Genomic DNA, 25,035 nt, shown 5'->3' with positions numbered 1-25,035 from the left:
TAATTGGGCTAAAAATCCATCCCTGAAAATAAAAATTCTCTGAGTAGTGTGTAAATGCTGATCCTTACACTGCCTGGGTTGTCCACTGAGCATTTCCGCGAACTCTACCTGAAGTTCTCTGGGCATGGGATTTTGACATGTTCCCCAAACCAAAAGGAATGAGTGGGAAACAATCAAGACAACAGATAGAAGCACTTGCATTTGAATGAGTTTCAAGCATGCTTGGGTACTCTTGTGATCTGAGTGACTCAGTTTTGGAATACAACTGTCGCGTGGTGCACCGCGACCTCCAGGCACCCCGGAGTTTCTGAAAAAAAATTTTCTGCGATTTTCACGAAACCACTTTTCTTCAACTTGAATTGGGCTAAAAATCCATCCCTGAAAATAAAAATTCTCTGAGTAGTGTGGAAATGCTGATCCTTCCCCTGCCTGGGTTGTCCACTGAGCATTTCCGCGAACTCTACCTGAAGTTCTCTGGGCATGGGATTTTGACATGTTCCCCAAACCAAAAGGAATGAGTGGGAAACAATCAAGAAAAGAGATAGAGGCACTTGCATTTGAATGAGTTTCAAGCATGCTTGGGTACTCGTGTGATCTGAGTGACTCAATTTTGGAATACAACTGTCGCGTGGTGCACCGCGACCTCCAGGCACCCCGGAGTTTCTGAAAAAAAGTTTCTGCGATTTTCACGAAACCACTTTTCTTCAACTTGAATTGGGCTAAAAATCCATCCCTGAAAATAAAATTTCTCTGAGTAGTGTGGAAATACTGATCCTTACCCTGCCTGGATTGTAAACTGAGCATTTCCGCGAGTTCTACCTGAAGTTCTCTGGGCATGGGATTTTGACATGTTCCCCAAACCAAAAGGAATGAGTGGGAAACAATCAAGACAACAGATAGAAGCTCTTGCATTTGAATGTGTTTCAAGCATGCTTGGGTACTTGTGTGATCTGAGTGACTCAGTTTTGGAATACAACTGTCGCGTGGTACACCGCGACCTCCAGGCACCCCGGAGTTTCTGAAAAAAAATTTTCTGTGATTTTCACGAAACCACTTTTCTTCAACTTTAATTGGGCTAAAAATCCATCCCTGAAAATAAAAATTCTCTGAGTAGTGTGTAAATGCTGATCCTTACCCTGCCTGGGTTGTCCACTGAGCATTTCCGCGAGCTCTACCTGAAGTTCTCTGGGCATGGGATTTTGACATGTTCCCCAAACCAAAAGGAATGAGTGGGAAACAATCAAGACAACAGATAGAAGCACTTGCATTTGAATGAGTTTCAACCATGCTTGGGTACTCGTGTGATCTGAGTGACTCAGTTTTGGAATACAACTGTCGCGTGGGGCACCGCGACCTCCAGGCACCCCGGAGTTTCTGAAAAAAAATTTTCTGCGATTTTCACGAAACCACTTTTCTTCAACTTGAATTGGGCTAAAAATCCATCCCTGAAAATAAAAATTCTCTGAGTAGTGTGTAAATGCTGATCCTTACCCTGCCTGGGTTGACCACTGAGCATTTCCGCGAGCTCTACCTGAAGTTCTCTGGGCATGGGATTTTGACATGTTCCCCAAACCAAAAGGAATGAGTGGGAAACAATCAAGACAACAGATAGAAGCACTTGCATTTGAATGAGTTTCAACGATGCTTGGGTACTCGTGTGATCTGAGTGACTCAGTTTTGGAATACAACTGTCGCGTGGTGCACCGCGACCTCCAGGCACCCCGGAGTTTCTGAAAAAAAATTTTCTGCGATTTTCACGAAACCACTTTTCTTCAACTTGAATTGGTCTAAAAATCCATCACTGAAAATAAAAATTCTCTGAGTAGTGTGGAAATACTGATCCTTACCCTGCCTGGGTTGTCCACTGAGCATTTCCGCGAGCTCTACCTGAAGTTCTCTGGGCATGGGATTTTGACATGTTCCCCAAACCAAAAGGAATGAGTGGGAAACAATCAAGACAACAGATAGAAGCACTTGCATTTGAATGTGTTTCAAGCATGCTTGGGTACTCGTGTGATCTGAGTGACTCAGTTTTCGAATACAACTGTCGCGTGGTGCACTGCGACCTCCAGGCACCCCGGAGTTTCTGAAAAACAATTTTCTGCGATTTTCACGAAACCACTTTTCTTTAACTTTAATTGGGCTAAAAATCCATCCCTGAAAATAAAAATTCTCTGAGTAGTGTGTAAATGCTGATCCTTACCCTGCCTGGGATGTCCACTGAGCATTTCCGCGAACTCTACCTGAAGTTCTCTGGGCATGGGATTTTGACATGTTCCCCAAACCAAAAGGAATGAGTGGGAAACAATCAAGACAACAGATAGAAGCACTTGCATTTGAATGAGTTTCAAGCATGCTTGGGTACTCGTGTGATCTGAGTGACTCAATTTTGGAATACAACTGTCGCGTGGTGCACCGCGACCTCCAGGCACCCCGGAGTTTCTGAAAAAAAATTTTCTGCGATTTTCACGAAACCACTTTTCATCAACTTGAATTGGGCTAAAAATCCATCCCTGAAAATAAAAATTCTCTGAGTAGTGTGGAAATGCTGATCCTTACCCAGCCTGGGTTGTCCACTGAGCATTTCCCCGAACTCTACCTGAAGTTCTCTGGGCATGGGATTTTTGACATGTTCCCCAAACCAAAAGGAATGAGTGGGAAACAATCAAGACAACAGATAGAAGCACTTGCATTTGAATGAGTTTCAGGCATGCTTGGGTACTCGTGTGATCTGAGTGACTCAGTTTTGGAATACAACTGTCGCATGGTGCACCGCGACCTCCAGGCACCCCGGAGTTTCTGAAAAAAAATTTTCTGCGATTTTCACGAAACCACTTTTCTTCAACTTGAATTGGGCTAAAAATCCATCCCTGAAAATAAAAATTCTCTGAGTAGTGTGGAAATGCTGATCCTTACCCTTCCTGGGTTGTAAACTGAGCATTTCCGCGAGCTCTACCTGAAGTTCTCTGGGCATGGGATTTTGACATGTTCCCCAACCCAAAAGGAATGAGTGGGAAACAATCAAGACAACAGATAGAAGCACTTGCATTTGAATGAGTTTCAAGCATGCTTGGGTACTCGTGTGATCTGAGTGACTCAGTTTTCAGTACAACTGTCGCGTGGTGCACCGCGACCTCCAGGCATCCCGGAGTTTCTGAAAAAAAATTTTCTGCGATTTTCACGAAACCACTTTTTTTCAACTTGAATTGGGCTAAAAATCCATCACTGAAAATAAAAATTCTCTGAGTAGTGTGGAAATACTGATCCTTACCCTGCCTGGGTTGTCCACTGAGCATTTCCGCGAGCTCTACCTGAAGTTCTCTGGGCATGCGATTTTGACATGTTCCCCAAACCAAAAGGAATGAGTGGGAAACAATCAAGACAACAGATAGAAGCACTTGCATTTGAATGAGTTTCAAGCATGCTTGGGTACTCGTGTGATCTGAGTGACTCAGTTTTCAGTACAACTGTCGCGTGGTGCACCGCGACCTCCAGGCATCCCGGAGTTTCTGAAAAAAAATTTTCTGCGATTTTCACGAAACCACTTTTCTTCAACTTGAATTGGGCTAAAAATCCATCCCTGAAAATAAAAATTCTCTGAGTAGTGTGTAAATGCTGATCCTTACCCTGCCTGGGTTGTCCACTGAGCATTTCCGCGAGCTCTACCTGAAGATCTCTGGGCATGGGATTTTGACATGTTCCCCAAACCAATAGGAATGAGTGGGAAACAATCAAGACAACAGATAGAAGCACTTGCATTTGAATGAGTTTCAACCATGCTTGGGTACTCGTGTGATCTGAGTGACTCAGTTTTGGAATACAACTGTCGCGTGGTGCACCGCGACCTCCAGGCACCCCGGAGTTTCTGAAAAAAAATTTTCTGCGATTTTCACGAAACCACTTTTCTTCAACTTGAATTGGTCTAAAAATCCATCACTGAAAATAAAAATTCTCTGAGTAGTGTGGAAATACTGATCCTTACCCTGCCTGGGTTGTCCACTGAGCATTTCCGCGAGCTCTACCTGAAGTTCTCTGGGCATGGGATTTTGACATGTTCCCCAAACCAAAAGGAATGAGTGGGAAACAATCAAGACAACAGATAGAAGCACTTGCATTTGAATGTGTTTCAAGCATGCTTGGGTACTCGTGTGATCTGAGTGACTCAGTTTTCGAATACAACTGTCGCGTGGTGCACCGCGACCTCCAGGCACCCCGGAGTTTCTGAAAAACAATTTTCTGCGATTTTCACGAAACCACTTTTCTTTAACTTTAATTGGGCTAAAAATCCATCCCTGAAAATAAAAATTCTCTGAGTAGTGTGTAAATGCTGATCCTTACCCTGCCTGGGTTGTCCACTGAGCATTTCCGCGAACTCTACCTGAAGTTCTCTGGGCATGGGATTTTGACATGTTCCCCAAACCAAAAGGAATGAGTGGGAAACAATCAAGACAACAGATAGAAGCACTTGCATTTGAATGAGTTTCAAGCATGCTTGGGTACTCGTGTGATCTGAGTGACTCAGTTTTGGAATACAACTGTCGCGTGGTGCACCGCGACCTCCAGGCACCCCGGAGTTTCTGAAAAAAAATTTTCTGCGATTTTCAGGAAACCACTTTTCTTCAACTTGAATTGGGCTAAAAATCCATCCCTGAAAATAAAAATTCTCTGAGTAGTGTGGAAATGCTGATCCTTCCCCTGCCTGGGTTGTCCACTGAGCATTACCCCGAACTCTACCTGAAGTTCTCTGGGCATGGGATTTTGACATGTTCCCCAAACCAAAAGGAATGAGTGGGAAACAATCAAGAAAAGAGATAGAGGCACTTGCATTTGAATGAGTTTCAAGCATGCTTGGGTACTCGTGTGATCTGAGTGACTCAATTTTGGAATACAACTGTCGCGTGGTGCACCGCGACCTCCAGGCACCCCGAAGTTTCTGAAAAAAAGTTTCTGCGATTTTCACGAAACCACTTTTCTTCAACTTGAATTGGGCTAAAAATCCATCCCTGAAAATAAAATTTCTCTGAGTAGTGTGGAAATACTGATCCTTACCCTGCCTGGATTGTAAACTGAGCATTTCCGCGAGCTCTACCTGAAGTTCTCTGGGCATGGGATTTTGACATGTTCCCCAAACCAAAAGGAATGAGTGGGAAACAATCAAGACAACAGATAGAAGCTCTTGCATTTGAATGTGTTTCAAGCATGCTTGGGTACTTGTGTGATCTGAGTGACTCAGTTTTGGAATACAACTGTCGCGTGGTACACCGCGACCTCCAGGCACCCCGGAGTTTCTGAAAAAAAATTTTCTGTGATTTTCACGAAACCACTTTTCTTCAACTTGAATTGGGCTAAAAATCCATCACTGAAAATAAATATTCTCTGAGTAGTGTGGAAATACTGATCCTTACCCTGCCTGGGTTGTCCACTGAGCATTTCCCCGAACTCTACCTGAAGTTCTCTGGGCATGGAATTTTGAGATGTTCCCCAAACCAAAAGGAATGAGTGGGAAACAATCAAGAAAAGAGATAGAGGCACTTGCATTTGAATGAGTTTCAAGCATGCTTGGGTACTCGTGTGATCTGAGTGACTCAGTTTTGGAATACAACTGTCGCGTGGTGCACCGCGACCTCCAGGCACCCCGGAGTTTCTGAAAAAAAATTTTCTGCGATTTTCACGAAACCACTTTTCTTCAACTTTAATTGGGCAAAAAATCCATCCCTGAAAATAAAAATTCTCTGAGTAGTGTGTAAATGCTGATCCTTACCCTGCCTGGGTTGTCCACTGAGCATTTCCGCGAGCTCTACCTGAAGTTCTCTGGGCATGGGATTTTGACATGTTCCCCAAACCAAAAGGAATGAGTGGGAAACAATCAAGACAACAGATAGAAGCACTTGCATTTGAATGAGTTTCAACCATGCTTGGGTACTCGTGTGATCTGAGTGACTCAGTTTTGGAATACAACTGTCGCGTGGTGCACCGCGACCTCCAGGCACCCCGGAGTTTCTGAAAAAAAATTTTCTGCGATTTTCACGAAACCACTTTTCTTCAACTTGAATTGGGCTAAAAATCCATCCCTGAAAATAAAAATTCTCTGAGTAGTGTGTAAATGCTGATCCTTACCCTGCCTGGGTTGTCCACTGAGCATTTCCGCGAGCTCTACCTGAAGTTCTCTGGGCATGGGATTTTGACATGTTCCCCAAACCAAAAGGAATGAGTGGGAAACAATCAAGACAACAGATAGAAGCACTTGCATTTGAATGAGTTTCAACGATGCTTGGGTACTCGTGTGATCTGAGTGACTCAGTTTTGGAATACAACTGTCGCGTGGTGCACCGCGACCTCCAGGCACCCCGGAGTTTCTGAAAAAAAATTTTCTGCGATTTTCACGAAACCACTTTTCTTCAACTTGAATTGGTCTAAAAATCCATCACTGAAAATAAAAATTCTCTGAGTAGTGTGGAAATACTGATCCTTACCCTGCCTGGGTTGTCCACTGAGCATTTCCGCGAGCTCTACCTGAAGTTCTCTGGGCATGGGATTTTGACATGTTCCCCAAACCAAAAGGAATGAGTGGGAAACAATCAAGACAACAGATAGAAGCACTTGCATTTGAATGTGTTTCAAGCATGCTTGGGTACTCGTGTGATCTGAGTGACTCAGTTTTCGAATACAACTGTCGCGTGGTGCACTGCGACCTCCAGGCACCCCGGAGTTTCTGAAAAACAATTTTCTGCGATTTTCACGAAACCACTTTTCTTTAACTTTAATTGGGCTAAAAATCCATCCCTGAAAATAAAAATTCTCTGAGTAGTGTGTAAATGCTGATCCTTACCCTGCCTGGGATGTCCACTGAGCATTTCCGCGAACTCTACCTGAAGTTCTCTGGGCATGGGATTTTGACATGTTCCCCAAACCAAAAGGAATGAGTGGGAAACAATCAAGACAACAGATAGAAGCACTTGCATTTGAATGAGTTTCAAGCATGCTTGGGTACTCGTGTGATCTGAGTGACTCAATTTTGGAATACAACTGTCGCGTGGTGCACCGCGACCTCCAGGCACCCCGGAGTTTCTGAAAAAAAATTTTCTGCGATTTTCACGAAACCACTTTTCATCAACTTGAATTGGGCTAAAAATCCATCCCTGAAAATAAAAATTCTCTGAGTAGTGTGATAATGCTGATCCTTACCCAGCCTGGGTTGTCCACTGAGCATTTCCCCGAACTCTACCTGAAGTTCTCTGGGCATGGGATTTTTGACATGTTCCCCAAACCAAAAGGAATGAGTGGGAAACAATCAAGACAACAGATAGAAGCACTTGCATTTGAATGAGTTTCAGGCATGCTTGGGTACTCGTGTGATCTGAGTGACTCAGTTTTGGAATACAACTGTCGCATGGTGCACCGCGACCTCCAGGCACCCCGGAGTTTCTGAAAAAAAATTTTCTGCGATTTTCACGAAACCACTTTTCTTCAACTTGAATTGGGCTAAAAATCCATCCCTGAAAATAAAAATTCTCTGAGTAGTGTGGAAATGCTGATCCTTACCCTTCCTGGGTTGTAAACTGAGCATTTCCGCGAGCTCTACCTGAAGTTCTCTGGGCATGGGATTTTGACATGTTCCCCAACCCAAAAGGAATGAGTGGGAAACAATCAAGACAACAGATAGAAGCACTTGCATTTGAATGAGTTTCAAGCATGCTTGGGTACTCGTGTGATCTGAGTGACTCAGTTTTCAGTACAACTGTCGCGTGGTGCACCGCGACCTCCAGGCATCCCGGAGTTTCTGAAAAAAAATTTTCTGCGATTTTCACGAAACCACTTTTTTTCAACTTGAATTGGGCTAAAAATCCATCACTGAAAATAAAAATTCTCTGAGTAGTGTGGAAATACTGATCCTTACCCTGCCTGGGTTGTCCACTGAGCATTTCCGCGAGCTCTACCTGAAGTTCTCTGGGCATGCGATTTTGACATGTTCCCCAAACCAAAAGGAATGAGTGGGAAACAATCAAGACAACAGATAGAAGCACTTGCATTTGAATGAGTTTCAAGCATGCTTGGGTACTCGTGTGATCTGAGTGACTCAGTTTTCAGTACAACTGTCGCGTGGTGCACCGCGACCTCCAGGCATCCCGGAGTTTCTGAAAAAAAATTTTCTGCGATTTTCACGAAACCACTTTTCTTCAACTTGAATTGGGCTAAAAATCCATCCCTGAAAATAAAAATTCTCTGAGTAGTGTGTAAATGCTGATCCTTACCCTGCCTGGGTTGTCCACTGAGCATTTCCGCGAGCTCTACCTGAAGATCTCTGGGCATGGGATTTTGACATGTTCCCCAAACCAATAGGAATGAGTGGGAAACAATCAAGACAACAGATAGAAGCACTTGCATTTGAATGAGTTTCAACGATGCTTGGGTACTCGTGTGATCTGAGTGACTCAGTTTTGGAATACAACTGTCGCGTGGTGCACCGCGACCTCCAGGCACCCCGGAGTTTCTGAAAAAAAATTTTCTGCGATTTTCACGAAACCACTTTTCTTCAACTTGAATTGGTCTAAAAATCCATCACTGAAAATAAAAATTCTCTGAGTAGTGTGGAAATACTGATCCTTACCCTGCCTGGGTTGTCCACTGAGCATTTCCGCGAGCTCTACCTGAAGTTCTCTGGGCATGGGATTTTGACATGTTCCCCAAACCAAAAGGAATGAGTGGGAAACAATCAAGACAACAGATAGAAGCACTTGCATTTGAATGTGTTTCAAGCATGCTTGGGTACTCGTGTGATCTGAGTGACTCAGTTTTCGAATACAACTGTCGCGTGGTGCACTGCGACCTCCAGGCACCCCGGAGTTTCTGAAAAACAATTTTCTGCGATTTTCACGAAACCACTTTTCTTTAAGTTTAATTGGGCTAAAAATCCATCCCTGAAAATAAAAATTTTCTGAGTAGTGTGTAAATGCTGATCCTTACCCTGCCTGGGATGTCCACTGAGCATTTCCGCGAACTCTACCTGAAGTTCTCTGGGCATGGGATTTTGACATGTTCCCCAAACCAAAAGGAATGAGTGGGAAACAATCAAGACAACAGATAGAAGCACTTGCATTTGAATGAGTTTCAAGCATGCTTGGGTACTCGTGTGATCTGAGTGACTCAATTTTGGAATACAACTGTCGCGTGGTGCACCGCGACCTCCAGGCACCCCGGAGTTTCTGAAAAAAAATTTTCTGCGATTTTCACGAAACCACTTTTCATCAACTTGAATTGGGCTAAAAATCCATCCCTGAAAATAAAAATTCTCTGAGTAGTGTGGAAATGCTGATCCTTACCCAGCCTGGGTTGTCCACTGAGCATTTCCCCGAACTCTACCTGAAGTTCTCTGGGCATGGGATTTTTGACATGTTCCCCAAACCAAAAGGAATGAGTGGGAAACAATCAAGACAACAGATAGAAGCACTTGCATTTGAATGAGTTTCAGGCATGCTTGGGTACTCGTGTGATCTGAGTGACTCAGTTTTGGAATACAACTGTCGCATGGTGCACCGCGACCTCCAGGCACCCCGGAGTTTCTGAAAAAAAATTTTCTGCGATTTTCACGAAACCACTTTTCTTCAACTTGAATTGGGCTAAAAATCCATCCCTGAAAATAAAAATTCTCTGAGTAGTGTGGAAATGCTGATCCTTACCCTTCCTGGGTTGTAAACTGAGCATTTCCGCGAGCTCTACCTGAAGTTCTCTGGGCATGGGATTTTGACATGTTCCCCAACCCAAAAGGAATGAGTGGGAAACAATCAAGACAACAGATAGAAGCACTTGCATTTGAATGAGTTTCAAGCATGCTTGGGTACTCGTGTGATCTGAGTGACTCAGTTTTCAGTACAACTGTCGCGTGGTGCACCGCGACCTCCAGGCATCCCGGAGTTTCTGAAAAAAAATTTTCTGCGATTTTCACGAAACCACTTTTTTTCAACTTGAATTGGGCTAAAAATCCATCACTGAAAATAAAAATTCTCTGAGTAGTGTGGAAATACTGATCCTTACCCTGCCTGGGTTGTCCACTGAGCATTTCCGCGAGCTCTACCTGAAGTTCTCTGGGCATGCGATTTTGACATGTTCCCCAAACCAAAAGGAATGAGTGGGAAACAATCAAGACAACAGATAGAAGCACTTGCATTTGAATGAGTTTCAAGCATGCTTGGGTACTCGTGTGATCTGAGTGACTCAGTTTTCAGTACAACTGTCGCGTGGTGCACCGCGACCTCCAGGCATCCCGGAGTTTCTGAAAAAAAATTTTCTGCGATTTTCACGAAACCACTTTTCTTCAACTTGAATTGGGCTAAAAATCCATCCCTGAAAATAAAAATTCTCTGAGTAGTGTGTAAATGCTGATCCTTACCCTGCCTGGGTTGTCCACTGAGCATTTCCGCGAGCTCTACCTGAAGATCTCTGGGCATGGGATTTTGACATGTTCCCCAAACCAATAGGAATGAGTGGGAAACAATCAAGACAACAGATAGAAGCACTTGCATTTGAATGAGTTTCAACCATGCTTGGGTACTCGTGTGATCTGAGTGACTCAGTTTTGGAATACAACTGTCGCGTGGTGCACCGCGACCTCCAGGCACCCCGGAGTTTCTGAAAAAAAATTTTCTGCGATTTTCACGAAACCACTTTTCTTCAACTTGAATTGGTCTAAAAATCCATCACTGAAAATAAAAATTCTCTGAGTAGTGTGGAAATACTGATCCTTACCCTGCCTGGGTTGTCCACTGAGCATTTCCGCGAGCTCTACCTGAAGTTCTCTGGGCATGGGATTTTGACATGTTCCCCAAACCAAAAGGAATGAGTGGGAAACAATCAAGACAACAGATAGAAGCACTTGCATTTGAATGTGTTTCAAGCATGCTTGGGTACTCGTGTGATCTGAGTGACTCAGTTTTCGAATACAACTGTCGCGTGGTGCACCGCGACCTCCAGGCACCCCGGAGTTTCTGAAAAACAATTTTCTGCGATTTTCACGAAACCACTTTTCTTTAACTTTAATTGGGCTAAAAATCCATCCCTGAAAATAAAAATTCTCTGAGTAGTGTGTAAATGCTGATCCTTACCCTGCCTGGGTTGTCCACTGAGCATTTCCGCGAACTCTACCTGAAGTTCTCTGGGCATGGGATTTTGACATGTTCCCCAAACCAAAAGGAATGAGTGGGAAACAATCAAGACAACAGATAGAAGCACTTGCATTTGAATGAGTTTCAAGCATGCTTGGGTACTCGTGTGATCTGAGTGACTCAGTTTTGGAATACAACTGTCGCGTGGTGCACCGCGACCTCCAGGCACCCCGGAGTTTCTGAAAAAAAATTTTCTGCGATTTTCAGGAAACCACTTTTCTTCAACTTGAATTGGGCTAAAAATCCATCCCTGAAAATAAAAATTCTCTGAGTAGTGTGGAAATGCTGATCCTTCCCCTGCCTGGGTTGTCCACTGAGCATTACCCCGAACTCTACCTGAAGTTCTCTGGGCATGGGATTTTGACATGTTCCCCAAACCAAAAGGAATGAGTGGGAAACAATCAAGAAAAGAGATAGAGGCACTTGCATTTGAATGAGTTTCAAGCATGCTTGGGTACTCGTGTGATCTGAGTGACTCAATTTTGGAATACAACTGTCGCGTGGTGCACCGCGACCTCCAGGCACCCCGAAGTTTCTGAAAAAAAGTTTCTGCGATTTTCACGAAACCACTTTTCTTCAACTTGAATTGGGCTAAAAATCCATCCCTGAAAATAAAATTTCTCTGAGTAGTGTGGAAATACTGATCCTTACCCTGCCTGGATTGTAAACTGAGCATTTCCGCGAGCTCTACCTGAAGTTCTCTGGGCATGGGATTTTGACATGTTCCCCAAACCAAAAGGAATGAGTGGGAAACAATCAAGACAACAGATAGAAGCTCTTGCATTTGAATGTGTTTCAAGCATGCTTGGGTACTTGTGTGATCTGAGTGACTCAGTTTTGGAATACAACTGTCGCGTGGTACACCGCGACCTCCAGGCACCCCGGAGTTTCTGAAAAAAAATTTTCTGTGATTTTCACGAAACCACTTTTCTTCAACTTGAATTGGGCTAAAAATCCATCACTGAAAATAAATATTCTCTGAGTAGTGTGGAAATACTGATCCTTACCCTGCCTGGGTTGTCCACTGAGCATTTCCCCGAACTCTACCTGAAGTTCTCTGGGCATGGAATTTTGAGATGTTCCCCAAACCAAAAGGAATGAGTGGGAAACAATCAAGAAAAGAGATAGAGGCACTTGCATTTGAATGAGTTTCAAGCATGCTTGGGTACTCGTGTGATCTGAGTGACTCAGTTTTGGAATACAACTGTCGCGTGGTGCACCGCGACCTCCAGGCACCCCGGAGTTTCTGAAAAAAAATTTTCTGCGATTTTCACGAAACCACTTTTCTTCAACTTTAATTGGGCAAAAAATCCATCCCTGAAAATAAAAATTCTCTGAGTAGTGTGTAAATGCTGATCCTTACCCTGCCTGGGTTGTCCACTGAGCATTTCCGCGAGCTCTACCTGAAGTTCTCTGGGCATGGGATTTTGACATGTTCCCCAAACCAAAAGGAATGAGTGGGAAACAATCAAGACAACAGATAGAAGCACTTGCATTTGAATGAGTTTCAACCATGCTTGGGTACTCGTGTGATCTGAGTGACTCAGTTTTGGAATACAACTGTCGCGTGGTGCACCGCGACCTCCAGGCACCCCGGAGTTTCTGAAAAAAAATTTTCTGCGATTTTCACGAAACCACTTTTCTTCAACTTGAATTGGGCTAAAAATCCATCCCTGAAAATAAAAATTCTCTGAGTAGTGTGTAAATGCTGATCCTTACCCTGCCTGGGTTGTCCACTGAGCATTTCCGCGAGCTCTACCTGAAGTTCTCTGGGCATGGGATTTTGACATGTTCCCCAAACCAAAAGGAATGAGTGGGAAACAATCAAGACAACAGATAGAAGCACTTGCATTTGAATGAGTTTCAACGATGCTTGGGTACTCGTGTGATCTGAGTGACTCAGTTTTGGAATACAACTGTCGCGTGGTGCACCGCGACCTCCAGGCACCCCGGAGTTTCTGAAAAAAATTTTTCTGCGATTTTCACGAAACCACTTTTCTTCAACTTGAATTGGTCTAAAAATCCATCACTGAAAATAAAAATTCTCTGAGTAGTGTGGAAATACTGATCCTTACCCTGCCTGGGTTGTCCACTGAGCATTTCCGCGAGCTCTACCTGAAGTTCTCTGGGCATGGGATTTTGACATGTTCCCCAAACCAAAAGGAATGAGTGGGAAACAATCAAGACAACAGATAGAAGCACTTGCATTTGAATGTGTTTCAAGCATGCTTGGGTACTCGTGTGATCTGAGTGACTCAGTTTTCGAATACAACTGTCGCGTGGTGCACTGCGACCTCCAGGCACCCCGGAGTTTCTGAAAAACAATTTTCTGCGATTTTCACGAAACCACTTTTCTTTAACTTTAATTGGGCTAAAAATCCATCCCTGAAAATAAAAATTCTCTGAGTAGTGTGTAAATGCTGATCCTTACCCTGCCTGGGATGTCCACTGAGCATTTCCGCGAACTCTACCTGAAGTTCTCTGGGCATGGGATTTTGACATGTTCCCCAAACCAAAAGGAATGAGTGGGAAACAATCAAGACAACAGATAGAAGCACTTGCATTTGAATGAGTTTCAAGCATGCTTGGGTACTCGTGTGATCTGAGTGACTCAATTTTGGAATACAACTGTCGCGTGGTGCACCGCGACCTCCAGGCACCCCGGAGTTTCTGAAAAAAAAATTTCTGCGATTTTCACGAAACCACTTTTCATCAACTTGAATTGGGCTAAAAATCCATCCCTGAAAATAAAAATTCTCTGAGTAGTGTGATAATGCTGATCCTTACCCAGCCTGGGTTGTCCACTGAGCATTTCCCCGAACTCTACCTGAAGTTCTCTGGGCATGGGATTTTTGACATGTTCCCCAAACCAAAAGGAATGAGTGGGAAACAATCAAGACAACAGATAGAAGCACTTGCATTTGAATGAGTTTCAGGCATGCTTGGGTACTCGTGTGATCTGAGTGACTCAGTTTTGGAATACAACTGTCGCATGGTGCACCGCGACCTCCAGGCACCCCGGAGTTTCTGAAAAAAAATTTTCTGCGATTTTCACGAAACCACTTTTCTTCAACTTGAATTGGGCTAAAAATCCATCCCTGAAAATAAAAATTCTCTGAGTAGTGTGGAAATGCTGATCCTTACCCTTCCTGGGTTGTAAACTGAGCATTTCCGCGAGCTCTACCTGAAGTTCTCTGGGCATGGGATTTTGACATGTTCCCCAACCCAAAAGGAATGAGTGGGAAACAATCAAGACAACAGATAGAAGCACTTGCATTTGAATGAGTTTCAAGCATGCTTGGGTACTCGTGTGATCTGAGTGACTCAGTTTTCAGTACAACTGTCGCGTGGTGCACCGCGACCTCCAGGCATCCCGGAGTTTCTGAAAAAAAATTTTCTGCGATTTTCACGAAACCACTTTTTTTCAACTTGAATTGGGCTAAAAATCCATCACTGAAAATAAAAATTCTCTGAGTAGTGTGGAAATACTGATCCTTACCCTGCCTGGGTTGTCCACTGAGCATTTCCGCGAGCTCTACCTGAAGTTCTCTGGGCATGCGATTTTGACATGTTCCCCAAACCAAAAGGAATGAGTGGGAAACAATCAAGACAACAGATAGAAGCACTTGCATTTGAATGAGTTTCAAGCATGCTTGGGTACTCGTGTGATCTGAGTGACTCAGTTTTCAGTACAACTGTCGCGTGGTGCACCGCGACCTCCAGGCATCCCGGAGTTTCTGAAAAAAAATTTTCTGCGATTTTCACGAAACCACTTTTCTTCAACTTGAATTGGGCTAAAAATCCATCCCTGAAAATAAAAATTCTCTGAGTAGTGTGTAAATGCTGATCCTTACCCTGCCTGGGTTGTCCACTGAGCATTTCCGCGAGCTCTACCTGAAGATCTCTGGGCATGGGATTTTGACATGTTCCCCAAACCAATAGGAATGAGTGGGAAACAATCAAGACAACAGATAGAAGCACTTGCATTTGAATGAGTTTCAACGATGCTTGGGTACTCGTGTGATCTGAGTGACTCAGTTTTGGAATACAACTGTCGCGTGGTGCACCGCGACCTCCAGGCACCCCGGAGTTTCTGAAAAAAAATTTTCTGCGATTTTCACGAAACCACTTTTCTTCAACTTGAATTGGTCTAAAAATCCATCACTGAAAATAAAAATTCTCTGAGTAGTGTGGAAATACTGATCCTTACCCTGCCTGGGTTGTCCACTGAGCATTTCCGCGAGCTCTACCTGAAGTTCTCTGGGCATGGGATTTTGACATGTTCCCCAAACCAAAAGGAATGAGTGGGAAACAATCAAGACAACAGATAGAAGCACTTGCATTTGAATGTGTTTCAAGCATGCTTGGGTACTCGTGTGATCTGAGTGACTCAGTTTTCGAATACAACTGTCGCGTGGTGCACTGCGACCTCCAGGCACCCCGGAGTTTCTGAAAAACAATTTTCTGCGATTTTCACGAAACCACTTTTCTTTAACTTTAATTGGGCTAAAAATCCATCCCTGAAAATAAAAATTCTCTGAGTAGTGTGTAAATGCTGATCCTTACCCTGCCTGGGATGTCCACTGAGCATTTCCGCGAACTCTACCTGAAGTTCTCTGGGCATGGGATTTTGACATGTTCCCCAAACCAAAAGGAATGAGTGGGAAACAATCAAGACAACAGATAGAAGCACTTGCATTTGAATGAGTTTCAAGCATGCTTGGGTACTCGTGTGATCTGAGTGACTCAATTTTGGAATACAACTGTCGCGTGGTGCACCGCGACCTCCAGGCACCCCGGAGTTTCTGAAAAAAAATTTTCTGCGATTTTCACGAAACCACTTTTCATCAACTTGAATTGGGCTAAAAATCCATCCCTGAAAATAAAAATTCTCTGAGTAGTGTGGAAATGCTGATCCTTACCCAGCCTGGGTTGTCCACTGAGCATTTCCCCGAACTCTACCTGAAGTTCTCTGGGCATGGGATTTTTGACATGTTCCCCAAACCAAAAGGAATGAGTGGGAAACAATCAAGACAACAGATAGAAGCACTTGCATTTGAATGAGTTTCAGGCATGCTTGGGTACTCGTGTGATCTGAGTGACTCAGTTTTGGAATACAACTGTCGCATGGTGCACCGCGACCTCCAGGCACCCCGGAGTTTCTGAAAAAAAATTTTCTGCGATTTTCACGAAACCACTTTTCTTCAACTTGAATTGGGCTAAAAATCCATCCCTGAAAATAAAAATTCTCTGAGTAGTGTGGAAATGCTGATCCTTACCCTTCCTGGGTTGTAAACTGAGCATTTCCGCGAGCTCTACCTGAAGTTCTCTGGGCATGGGATTTTGACATGTTCCCCAACCCAAAAGGAATGAGTGGGAAACAATCAAGACAACAGATAGAAGCACTTGCATTTGAATGAGTTTCAAGCATGCTTGGGTACTCGTGTGATCTGAGTGACTCAGTTTTCAGTACAACTGTCGCGTGGTGCACCGCGACCTCCAGGCATCCCGGAGTTTCTGAAAAAAAATTTTCTGCGATTTTCACGAAACCACTTTTTTTCAACTTGAATTGGGCTAAAAATCCATCACTGAAAATAAAAATTCTCTGAGTAGTGTGGAAATACTGATCCTTACCCTGCCTGGGTTGTCCACTGAGCATTTCCGCGAGCTCTACCTGAAGTTCTCTGGGCATGCGATTTTGACATGTTCCCCAAACCAAAAGGAATGAGTGGGAAACAATCAAGACAACAGATAGAAGCACTTGCATTTGAATGAGTTTCAAGCATGCTTGGGTACTCGTGTGATCTGAGTGACTCAGTTTTCAGTACAACTGTCGCGTGGTGCACCGCGACCTCCAGGCATCCCGGAGTTTCTGAAAAAAAATTTTCTGCGATTTTCACGAAACCACTTTTCTTCAACTTGAATTGGGCTAAAAATCCATCCCTGAAAATAAAAATTCTCTGAGTAGTGTGTAAATGCTGATCCTTACCCTGCCTGGGTTGTCCACTGAGCATTTCCGCGAGCTCTACCTGAAGATCTCTGGGCATGGGATTTTGACATGTTCCCCAAACCAATAGGAATGAGTGGGAAACAATCAAGACAACAGATAGAAGCACTTGCATTTGAATGAGTTTCAACCATGCTTGGGTACTCGTGTGATCTGAGTGACTCAGTTTTGGAATACAACTGTCGCGTGGTGCACCGCGACCTCCAGGCACCCCGGAGTTTCTGAAAAAAAATTTTCTGCGATTTTCACGAAACCACTTTTCTTCAACTTGAATTGGTCTAAAAATCCATCACTGAAAATAAAAATTCTCTGAGTAGTGTGGAAATACTGATCCTTACCCTGCCTGGGTTGTCCACTGAGCATTTCCGCGAGCTCTACCTGAAGTTCTCTGGGCATGGGATTTTGACATGTTCCCCAAACCAAAAGGAATGAGTGGGAAACAATCAAGACAACAGATAGAAGCACTTGCATTTGAATGTGTTTCAAGCATGCTTGGGTACTCGTGTGATCTGAGTGACTCAGTTTTCGAATACAACTGTCGCGTGGTGCACCGCGACCTCCAGGCACCCCGGAGTTTCTGAAAAACAATTTTCTGCGATTTTCACGAAACCACTTTTCTTTAACTTTAATTGGGCTAAAAATCCATCCCTGAAAATAAAAATTCTCTGAGTAGTGTGTAAATGCTGATCCTTACCCTGCCTGGGTTGTCCACTGAGCATTTCCGCGAACTCTACCTGAAGTTCTCTGGGCATGGGATTTTGACATGTTCCCCAAACCAAAAGGAATGAGTGGGAAACAATCAAGACAACAGATAGAAGCACTTGCATTTGAATGAGTTTCAAGCATGCTTGGGTACTCGTGTGATCTGAGTGACTCAGTTTTGGAATACAACTGTCGCGTGGTGCACCGCGACCTCCAGGCAACCCGGAGTTTCTGAAAAAAAATTTTCTGCGATTTTCAGGAAACCACTTTTCTTCAACTTGAATTGGGCTAAAAATCCATCCCTGAAAATAAAAATTCTCTGAGTAGTGTGGAAATGCTGATCCTTCCCCTGCCTGGGTTGTCCACTGAGCATTACCCCGAACTCTACCTGAAGTTCTCTGGGCATGGGATTTTGACATGTTCCCCAAACCAAAAGGAATGAGTGGGAAACAATCAAGAAAAGAGATAGAGGCACTTGCATTTGAATGAGTTTCAAGCATGCTTGGGTACTCGTGTGATCTGAGTGACTCAATTTTGGAATACAACTGTCGCGTGGTGCACCGCGACCTCCAGGCACCCCGAAGTTTCTGAAAAAAAGTTTCTGCGATTTTCACGAAACCACTTTTCTTCAACTTGAATTGGGCTAAAAATCCATCCCTGAAAATAAAATTTCTCTGAGTAGTGTGGAAATACTGATCCTTACCCTGCCTGGATTGTAAACTGAGCATTTCCGCGAGCTCTACCTGAAGTTCTCTGGGCATGGGATTTTGACATGTTCCCCAAACCAAAAGGAATGAGTGGGAAACAATCAAGACAACAGATAGAAGCTCTTGCATTTGAATGTGTTTCAAGCATGCTTGGGTACTTGTGTGATCTGAGTGACTCAGTTTTGGAATACAACTGTCGCGTGGTACACCGCGACCTCCAGGCACCCCGGAGTTTCTGAAAAAAAATTTTCTGTGATTTTCACGAAACCACTTTTCTTCAACTTGAATTGGGCTAAAAATCCATCACTGAAAATAAATATTCTCTGAGTAGTGTGGAAATACTGATCCTTACCCTGCCTGGGTTGTCCACTGAGCATTTCCCCGAACTCTACCTGAAGTTCTCTGGGCATGGAATTTTGAGATGTTCCCCAAACCAAAAGGAATGAGTGGGAAACAATCAAGAAAAGAGATAGAGGCACTTGCATTTGAATGAGTTTCAAGCATGCTTGGGTACTCGTGTGATCTGAGTGACTCAGTTTTGGAATACAACTGTCGCGTGGTGCACCGCGACCTCCAGGCACCCCGGAGTTTCTGAAAAAAAATTTTCTGCGATTTTCACGAAACCACTTTTCTTCAACTTTAATTGGGCAAAAAATCCATCCCTGAAAATAAAAATTCTCTGAGTAGTGTGTAAATGCTGATCCTTACCCTGCCTGGGTTGTCCACTGAGCATTTCCGCGAGCTCTACCTGAAGTTCTCTGGGCATGGGATTTTGACATGTTCCCCAAACCAAAAGGAATGAGTGGGAAACAATCAAGACAACAGATAGAAGCACTTGCATTTGAATGAGTTTCAACCATGCTTGGGTACTCGTGTGATCTGAGTGACTCAGTTTTGGAATACAACTGTCGCGTGGTGCACCGCGACCTCCAGGCACCCCGGAGTTTCTGAAAAAAAATTTTCTGCGATTTTCACGAAACCACTTTTCTTCAACTTGAATTGGGCTAAAAATCCATCCCTGAAAATAAAAATTCTCTGAGTAGTGTGTAAATGCTGATCCTTACCCTGCCTGGGTTGTCCACTGAGCATTTCCGCGAGCTCTACCTGAAGTTCTCTGGGCATGGGATTTTGACATGTTCCCCAAACCAAAAGGAATGAGTGGGAAACAATCAAGACAACAGATAGAAGCACTTGCATTTGAATGAGTTTCAACGATGCTTGGGTACTCGTGTGATCTGAGTGACTCAGTTTTGGAATACAACTGTCGCGTGGTGCACCGCGACCTCCAGGCACCCCGGAGTTTCTGAAAAAAAATTTTCTGCGATTTTCACGAAACCACTTTTCTTCAACTTGAATTGGTCTAAAAATCCATCACTGAAAATAAAAATTCTCTGAGTAGTGTGGAAATACTGATCCTTACCCTGCCTGGGTTGTCCACTGAGCATTTCCGCGAGCTCTACCTGAAGTTCTCTGGGCATGGGATTTTGACATGTTCCCCAAACCAAAAGGAATGAGTGGGAAACAATCAAGACAACAGATAGAAGCACTTGCATTTGAATGTGTTTCAAGCATGCTTGGGTACTCGTGTGATCTGAGTGACTCAGTTTTCGAATACAACTGTCGCGTGGTGCACTGCGACCTCCAGGCACCCCGGAGTTTCTGAAAAACAATTTTCTGCGATTTTCACGAAACCACTTTTCTTTAACTTTAATTGGGCTAAAAATCCATCCCTGAAAATAAAAATTCTCTGAGTAGTGTGTAAATGCTGATCCTTACCCTGCCTGGGATGTCCACTGAGCATTTCCGCGAACTCTACCTGAAGTTCTCTGGGCATGGGATTTTGACATGTTCCCCAAACCAAAAGGAATGAGTGGGAAACAATCAAGACAACAGATAGAAGCACTTGCATTTGAATGAGTTTCAAGCATGCTTGGGTACTCGTGTGATCTGAGTGACTCAATTTTGGAATACAACTGTCGCGTGGTGCACCGCGACCTCCAGGCACCCCGGAGTTTCTGAAAAAAAATTTTCTGCGATTTTCACGAAACCACTTTTCATCAACTTGAATTGGGCTAAAAATCCATCCCTGAAAATAAAAATTCTCTGAGTAGTGTGATAATGCTGATCCTTACCCAGCCTGGGTTGTCCACTGAGCATTTCCCCGAACTCTACCTGAAGTTCTCTGGGCATGGGATTTTTGACATGTTCCCCAAACCAAAAGGAATGAGTGGGAAACAATCAAGACAACAGATAGAAGCACTTGCATTTGAATGAGTTTCAGGCATGCTTGGGTACTCGTGTGATCTGAGTGACTCAGTTTTGGAATACAACTGTCGCATGGTGCACCGCGACCTCCAGGCACCCCGGAGTTTCTGAAAAAAAATTTTCTGCGATTTTCACGAAACCACTTTTCTTCAACTTGAATTGGGCTAAAAATCCATCCCTGAAAATAAAAATTCTCTGAGTAGTGTGGAAATGCTGATCCTTACCCTTCCTGGGTTGTAAACTGAGCATTTCCGCGAGCTCTACCTGAAGTTCTCTGGGCATGGGATTTTGACATGTTCCCCAACCCAAAAGGAATGAGTGGGAAACAATCAAGACAACAGATAGAAGCACTTGCATTTGAATGAGTTTCAAGCATGCTTGGGTACTCGTGTGATCTGAGTGACTCAGTTTTCAGTACAACTGTCGCGTGGTGCACCGCGACCTCCAGGCATCCCGGAGTTTCTGAAAAAAAAATTTCTGCGATTTTCACGAAACCACTTTTTTTCAACTTGAATTGGGCTAAAAATCCATCACTGAAAATAAAAATTCTCTGAGTAGTGTGGAAATACTGATCCTTACCCTGCCTGGGTTGTCCACTGAGCATTTCCGCGAGCTCTACCTGAAGTTCTCTGGGCATGCGATTTTGACATGTTCCCCAAACCAAAAGGAATGAGTGGGAAACAATCAAGACAACAGATAGAAGCACTTGCATTTGAATGAGTTTCAAGCATGCTTGGGTACTCGTGTGATCTGAGTGACTCAGTTTTCAGTACAACTGTCGCGTGGTGCACCGCGACCTCCAGGCATCCCGGAGTTTCTGAAAAAAAAATTTCTGCGATTTTCACGAAACCACTTTTCTTCAACTTGAATTGGGCTAAAAATCCATCCCTGAAAATAAAAATTCTCTGAGTAGTGTGTAAATGCTGATCCTTACCCTGCCTGGGTTGTCCACTGAGCATTTCCGCGAGCTCTACCTGAAGATCTCTGGGCATGGGATTTTGACATGTTCCCCAAACCAATAGGAATGAGTGGGAAACAATCAAGACAACAGATAGAAGCACTTGCATTTGAATGAGTTTCAACCATGCTTGGGTACTCGTGTGATCTGAGTGACTCAGTTTTGGAATACAACTGTCGCGTGGTGCACCGCGACCTCCAGGCACCCCGGAGTTTCTGAAAAAAAATTTTCTGCGATTTTCACGAAACCACTTTTCTTCAACTTGAATTGGTCTAAAAATCCATCACTGAAAATAAAAATTCTCTGAGTAGTGTGGAAATACTGATCCTTACCCTGCCTGGGTTGTCCACTAAGCATTTCCGCGAGCTCTACCTGAAGTTCTCTGGGCATGGGATTTTGACATGTTCCCCAAACCAAAAGGAATGAGTGGGAAACAATCAAGACAACAGATAGAAGCACTTGCATTTGAATGTGTTTCAAGCATGCTTGGGTACTCGTGTGATCTGAGTGACTCAGTTTTCGAATACAACTGTCGCGTGGTGCACCGCGACCTCCAGGCACCCCGGAGTTTCTGAAAAACAATTTTCTGCGATTTTCACGAAACCACTTTTCTTTAACTTTAATTGGGCTAAAAATCCATCCCTGAAAATAAAAATTCTCTGAGTAGTGTGTAAATGCTGATCCTTACCCTGCCTGGGTTGTCCACTGAGCATTTCCGCGAACTCTACCTGAAGTTCTCTGGGCATGGGATTTTGACATGTTCCCCAAACCAAAAGGAATGAGTGGGAAACAATCAAGACAACAGATAGAAGCACTTGCATTTGAATGAGTTTCAAGCATGCTTGGGTACTCGTGTGATCTGAGTGACTCAGTTTTGGAATACAACTGTCGCGTGGTGCACCGCGACCTCCAGGCACCCCGGAGTTTCTGAAAAAAAATTTTCTGCGATTTTCAGGAAACCACTTTTCTTCAACTTGAATTGGGCTAAAAATCCATCCCTGAAAATAAAAATTCTCTGAGTAGTGTGGAAATGCTGATCCTTCCCCTGCCTGGGTTGTCCACTGAGCATTACCCCGAACTCTACCTGAAGTTCTCTGGGCATGGGATTTTGACATGTTCCCCAAACCAAAAGGAATGAGTGGGAAACAATCAAGAAAAGAGATAGAGGCACTTGCATTTGAATGAGTTTCAAGCATGCTTGGGTACTCGTGTGATCTGAGTGACTCAATTTTGGAATACAACTGTCGCGTGGTGCACCGCGACCTCCAGGCACCCCGAAGTTTCTGAAAAAAAGTTTCTGCGATTTTCACGAAACCACTTTTCTTCAACTTGAATTGGGCTAAAAATCCATCCCTGAAAATAAAATTTCTCTGAGTAGTGTGGAAATACTGATCCTTACCCTGCCTGGATTGTAAACTGAGCATTTCCGCGAGCTCTACCTGAAGTTCTCTGGGCATGGGATTTTGACATGTTCCCCAAACCAAAAGGAATGAGTGGGAAACAATCAAGACAACAGATAGAAGCTCTTGCATTTGAATGTGTTTCAAGCATGCTTGGGTACTTGTGTGATCTGAGTGACTCAGTTTTGGAATACAACTGTCGCGTGGTACACCGCGACCTCCAGGCACCCCGGAGTTTCTGAAAAAAAATTTTCTGCGATTTTCACGAAACCACTTTTCTTCAACTTGAATTGGGCTAAAAATCCATCACTGAAAATAAATATTCTCTGAGTAGTGTGGAAATGCTGATCCTTACCCTTCCTGGGTTGTAAACTGAGCATTTCCGCGAGCTCTACCTGAAGTTCTCTGGGCATGGGATTTTGACATGTTCCCCAACCCAAAAGGAATGAGTGGGAAACAATCAAGACAACAGATAGAAGCACTTGCATTTGAATGAGTTTCAAGCATGCTTGGGTACTCGTGTGATCTGAGTGACTCAGTTTTCAGTACAACTGTCGCGTGGTGCACCGCGACCTCCAGGCATCCCGGAGTTTCTGAAAAAAAATTTTCTGCGATTTTCACGAAACCACTTTTTTTCAACTTGAATTGGGCTAAAAATCCATCACTGAAAATAAAAATTCTCTGAGTAGTGTGGAAATACTGATCCTTACCCTGCCTGGGTTGTCCACTGAGCATTTCCGCGAGCTCTACCTGAAGTTCTCTGGGCATGCGATTTTGACATGTTCCCCAAACCAAAAGGAATGAGTGGGAAACAATCAAGACAACAGATAGAAGCACTTGCATTTGAATGAGTTTCAACCATGCTTGGGTACTCGTGTGATCTGAGTGACTCAGTTTTGGAATACAACTGTCGCGTGGTGCACCGCGACCTCCAGGCACCCCGGAGTTTCTGAAAAAAAATTTTCTGCGATTTTCACGAAACCACTTTTCTTCAACTTGAATTGGGCTAAAAATCCATCCCTGAAAATAAAAATTCTCTGAGTAGTGTGTAAATGCTGATCCTTACCCTGCCTGGGTTGTCCACTGAGCATTTCCGCGAGCTCTACCTGAAGTTCTCTGGGCATGGGATTTTGACATGTTCCCCAAACCAAAAGGAATGAGTGGGAAACAATCAAGACAACAGATAGAAGCACTTGCATTTGAATGTGTTTCAAGCATGCTTGGGTATTCGTGTGATCTGAGTGACTCAGTTTTCGAATACAACTGTCGCGTGGTGCACCGCGACCTCCAGGCACCCCGGAGTTTCTGAAAAACAATTTTCTGCGATTTTCACGAAACCACTTTTCTTTAACTTTAATTGGGCTAAAAATCCATCCCTGAAAATAAAAATTCTCTGAGTAGTGTGTAAATGCTGATCCTTACCCTGCCTGGGATGTCCACTGAGCATTTCCGCGAGCTCTACCTGAAGTTCTCTGGGCATGGGATTTTGACATGTTCCCCAAACCAAAAGGAATGAGTGGGAAACAATCAAGACAACAGATAGAAGCACTTGCATTTGAATGAGTTTCAAGCATGCTTGGGTACTCGTGTGATCTGAGTGACTCAGTTTTGGAATACAACTGTCGCGTGGTGCACCGCGACCTCCAGGCACCCCGGAGTTTCTGAAAAAAAATTTTCTGCGATTTTCAGGAAACCACTTTTCTTCAACTTGAATTGGGCTAAAAATCCATCCCTGAAAATAAAAATTCTCTGAGTAGTGTGGAAATGCTGATCCTTCCCCTGCCTGGGTTGTCCACTGAGCATTACCCCGAACTCTACCTGAAGTTCTCTGGGCATG

Source organism: Atractosteus spatula, chromosome 4 (assembly GCF_055471065.1).
Source record: "Atractosteus spatula isolate fAtrSpa1 chromosome 4, fAtrSpa1.hap1, whole genome shotgun sequence".
NCBI classification, from domain to species: Eukaryota; Metazoa; Chordata; class Actinopteri; order Semionotiformes; family Lepisosteidae; genus Atractosteus; species Atractosteus spatula.
Note: the sequence above shows the minus strand (reverse complement) of the source record.